Below are 5,670 nucleotides of genomic sequence, written 5' to 3' on the forward strand. Positions count from 1 at the left end.
ATATATATATATATATATATACAGGGTCTTTCAAATAAATCGCGATCAATTTTAAACAGTTGACTTAGTGGGTTTAACATTTCATATTTTGACAAAACCTTGCTTGCTTGAAATCCTCCTCCTTATTTTTCAGGTAAATAGCAAATAGGCTCGGCAACAAAGTCATGGAATAACAGAATCGTTCTACCATTGTTGTTTTGGCGCGCGCCGGGCACACTGCCAATAAAATTGTTAAGTTGACGAATCTGCCAAAAGCAACAGTTTAAAGAAGATGGAAAGATTGATAGAAAAGAACCCAAAACTCGAAGTGATTCCAAGTGCAATTCAAAGTTTCTCGCTGTCCTCAAACACTCAATTGAAGCCAACCCATCCACATCCATGACAACTCTTGCAAAGAAATGCAATGTGTCCCTTCCATGGTATTCAGAGTAGTGAACAGGAACCTTGGCATGACTAGCTATGTTCGACGACACTGTCACCTCCTAACAGCCAAGGCCAAAGTACTGAGAGCCAACAGATACCCAAAGCTCATGTCATTCATCAAGCATCAAGGTGCAAGAAAAGCGGTCGTGTTTGTGGACGCTGTGCTCACTGAGGTGAATCGTAGAAGTTCTCGAGTGATTGCATATAACACCTCTGACGTCCCCCCCTCCTATGTATTTGAGATTAAAAATCCTGCCTCTGTGATGGTATTTGGAGCCATGGCGAGTGATGGACGTGTCAGGATCCACACTTCATTGAGTCTGGCTTGAAGATCGGCATAAAGGAGTATCTGGACATCCTGAAGAACCCTCTATTACCTTGGATGGAGCAGAAGTTTGCTCCTATGACATACATATGGGAGACATCTAGGAGCATTTTGGAAAGACTAAATGAACATTTGAGACAATATGACGACGAAAAACAGTCCTCCATACTCTATCAACATGCCAAGGACCAACATGGAGGCAACCGGGGGCAACTTGACATCCGCATTTTATCCAAGCACCCAAAGGACTCAACCCTCAGACAAATACAAGAGTACGTCCTCATAAATGAAGCATCCCCAGTACTACATAGGAAATATGCGTAGTAGATAATCATACCCCCATACCCACAGTTTATATTTATATACAAGTAGAATAAGTTAGTAGGCTGTTATGTAGATGTATATATATGTGTGTGTATGCATATGTATATGCACATATATGTAGGCAAATGGATATGAATTTAAACAGATATACATACAGGCGGATAGGTACACAGGTAATATGAACAGACAAGCACACATCCACACACACACACACATCCACACACACACATCCACACATATGGAGATACACATCGATACATACAAATGTAAACACATACATGCATATATAAATACATGCATACATGCATACATGCACACACACGTACATACATGCATAAACACACTTACATGCATGCATACATACATACATACATACATACATACATATATACATACATAATACATATATACATATGCATGCGCACACACACACTGACCCACACCCACATGCGCGTAAACAAGCAAAACGAACGCAGCTTGGATAACGGACAGAGTCAACAACTATGGAAAAGGTTGCAAGACGCAAAGAAAATTTTAGAAAAATAAATGAGTAAATGAGCGGAAATTTTACCGGTGAGTGTGTTAAATAATAAGCCACTAAAAGAAAATGACTCTTCCCAGACACACGTGTGTGTGTGTGTGTGCATATATATATATGTGTGTGTATATATATATGCATATAAATATACATATGCATATATATATTTATGCATCGGTTGTCAAGCGATGGCTGGGGGACAAAAACACATACACACAAATAATACACACACACGCACACACACATACACACACACATACACATGAGGGGTGTTCATTAAAGATTTTCCCTGACCCACTTCCGGTTATCGCAGGAGACGGAGCTTGTACAGGTATAATTATATATGTCTCTACATGTCGTTATAAATTGCAGCTTTCCACTAGTATTCGTTTGTCTTTTGAAGAGTATTATAAAGTGTTATAATGGAAGCAGTTGAATGCAGATCAATGATCAGGTTCTTATACTTGAAAGGTCCCACACCAAAAGAGACTGGATGATATGAAACTGCTCCTATTCCTAGACGACGATATTCCGCCATTGATGACGATACCATCCATAAAATGGAAGCCGCCATTTTGGAGGATCGCCACATAACTATTCGGTAACTAGCCCAAGAAGTGAAGATAAGTGTAGGGTCCATGGGAAAAGTCATTCACGACCATTTGCACATGCAGAAGTTGTTTGGACTATGGATCCCCCCGGATGCTCACACCTTTTTGAGAAGCAGGAAAGAGTCAATTGCTCCCAGGCTCAAATTTGAGCAGATACTCAAATTATATCTCTCTGACTTTACACTTCAAACTTATGGAATTGAACACGTTCTTAGAAGAAAATGACTTAACGACTAACATCCATCACAGCTTTCACGCAGCAAGAAATCGTCTTACATGACTCCTATACCACTATAACTATGTGCTGAAACAGCTGCTCGATCATTCGACTGTGAAAATCATACATGTCAGCTTTGTGAAGGCCTTCAAGAAAGTTATGATGGTGTGTGGCAAACTGTATGATTTTAATGTAATTTAGAAATCAAAGGAGTGGCTGCAACACTTTTTAAAATAGAGAAGTCAGAGTGCCATCGACACTCTCTCAAAGGAAACCCCTATTTTGAATGGAATCCCAATCCCAAGGAGAACTATCTTGGCGCTGTTTGTGATGTTACTATCAGATATGTTCTGAGTTATACAGTTAGCTACTCTCACTCGCTATGCTGATGACACAAAAGTATCTCCGGCAATACAAAACTCCGTAATGCTGCAAACTTCCAGTAAGACTTACTATTTACAAGTAGGCTGCACAAAATATTTTGCAACATAATGCTGGAAAATTTCAAGATTTTCACAATTAGTAAAAACATTCCACAACAGGGATGCACAAGACTTGGAGAGATTCCAATTTTAAATTGAGGTTTATGAGGTAACGTATGCGACATTCTCAAGGCTAATGTTTGTATACGTCAAATGAACTAGCTTCAACACGGAATCGTTAGCCACTGATGGATTCAGCACTCTACTGGATTTGTTCCCCCCCCCCTTTTTTTGCTACTTTTCTGCATTTGCTAATGCCTAAAAGTTATTGAATATAAGGGCGCATATATGACTGTATGGTTTAAATCTTCGCTTCACAGTTATTTAGTTTTAGGATCAGTCCTAGTGTGCGGTGCCTCGGGCATATATTTTATACCTTATGCTAGAGTCAACCATGCTTGTGAAATTTGGTTGGCGGAAAACTGTTGGAAGGGACCATTCGTGTTTTGTGGCGATTTAGTTAATCTGAGATCAGTTTAATACCGTTTGCAGGCCTTGTATCACAAGTGGTTGACATGCCAGCTTATGCCAGAGCTTAGATGCAAGATATTTTAAAAGAAGCGAACAAAACAGATAGAACGCCTTTGATCATGCAGTAACACCCCAAGCAGTAACGTTGCCAGTTAACTTCACAATTTTGTTAGTTTCGAGGTCAATATCACTGCGCACTACCTTCGACTTTCCACCATTGACTCGGATCAAGGGAAGTCGTGTTTCAACTTCGGTTGACGGAAATCCCTGCTCTAATTTCTCTCCCGGTACAGTTGAATGTATTTAACAAAGTACACCCAGTTGCCAGCATTCAGTCAAGATGTACGGTCTGCCTCGAATTCACTGAGAAACATGTCTTGGGCGTTATACTCCCTATTCTATGTCATTAAAACGATACGCATTTTTCCAGTGCTCTACCAATATGAATCCAGGTCAGTTTAAAAACAAAATAGTTATTTTATAGTTAACTTTTTTGTTTGATGATGATTGATGATGATGATGATGATGATAATGATGACGACGACGATGACGATGACAACGACGACGACGATGATGATGATACAAAGAACATTTGTAGAATCAAGGAAGATAAAGATTAGGATCATGATGAGGATGGAAATGGTTCCTCTCATAAACAGGAAATCTCAAGTGTCTATATTTATGTTTACTGTCATAAGTTGTTTATCTTGAGTTCATTTGTGTCCCTGCTACCTAGAGATTCGACATAGGGGTCGATAAAATAAGTGCCATAGTAAAATAACCCCGGGTTGACCAAAGCCTTGCGAGTGGATTTGGTAGATGGAAACCGAAAAAAGCCCATCATACTTACATACATACATACATACATACATACATACATATATATATATAAAGGTTATGAAGGGTAATGGAGTCGACCAGACCCGAATGATACAGGTTATACCGAGTAAGTGGTGTATACCGATTAGTTTTGCCCCAGATGTGTTTGCAACATGAATGGGGAATATAACATGGGTCGTGTGTTAGCGTGTGTATATATAAAAAGAATGAGATAAAAAGACCAATGGCATAAATAAATTTATATTTTATGTAGAATGTCTTACAGCTGTTTCAGGGAAAATTCAATGTATCCCTTCATCGGAGACGGGGATACATTGAATTTTGCCTGAAACAGCTGTAAGCCATTCTACATAAAATATAAATATATTTATGCCATTGGACTCTTTATCTCATTCTTTATATATATATATATTTATAAGATAAATAAAGTTAAAACATAGTCAACTTTTCACGTTTTATATTTTGGTATTTTAATAAAATTAGTGCCTTCATATATAGTGTGCTTGTCAGATTTCAAACTGACAGCTGAGTTCTTGACAACTCTGTTATATCTTAGAACGCTCCAACCAGCTGAAATTTTAGAATACCTTTTTGATCAGTCTTAAGGGAGAAAAGCCTTGAGAGATTTGCATGGCAGACACGATTGAAAGCTTTGCTGATGTCCAGGGTGACAACATTGCTTACATCAAATTCTGTTAAGATATAGGTCCACTAGGGGATGTCATAAGAGAGATTAGTCCTCCTGTGGGTCACGCTTTACAGAAACCATACAGGTGGCTGGTGGTCGTCAAGGAAAAGACCATGACGGTCGCCTTCAAGATGGTCATTAAGAAAAGAAACCGTAATGGTGGTACTCAGTGGTGTGTGAGTTTCATTGTTCCATAGATGATGTCCCTTGGAATTTGGTTCAGTGTTGAGTGCGTTTTGAAGTATGCGTTGTTTTATGAAACAGTATAACCTTAGTGGATGCAAACGTCGTGATCAGTTTTCATCTAATCTCATGTAACCTAATACTACAAGAAGGTTGGTTGCAAGAGATGGTGTTTTTACAACACCGTCTGAATAGAATAATAGTCATTGAAACAAATATGTTTGTCACGGGAGAGAAGTGTGAATTAAAAATACGTCTTTCCTTTACGAGATACATTCTTTTCTTTAACTTTTTAAATTTACGCTTTATCGATTCTCCATGAAATTTGCAAAAATATATAGATATGCGTTTAGTACTCTCAATAATTCACTTGAATGCGTTGAGATGTATTTAGTGGAAGTGTGATACTTTTTGCTATTTACACACGCACACACGCATATATAGATATATGTTTATATGTTTACACAGACACAAACAAACACACACACATGAGTATATGTATATGTGTATGTATATGTGCCTACATATTTATATATATATGTATATATATATATATATATATATATAT

Source organism: Octopus bimaculoides, chromosome 1, assembly GCF_001194135.2.
Source record: "Octopus bimaculoides isolate UCB-OBI-ISO-001 chromosome 1, ASM119413v2, whole genome shotgun sequence".
Classification (NCBI taxonomy): Eukaryota; Metazoa; Mollusca; class Cephalopoda; order Octopoda; family Octopodidae; genus Octopus; species Octopus bimaculoides.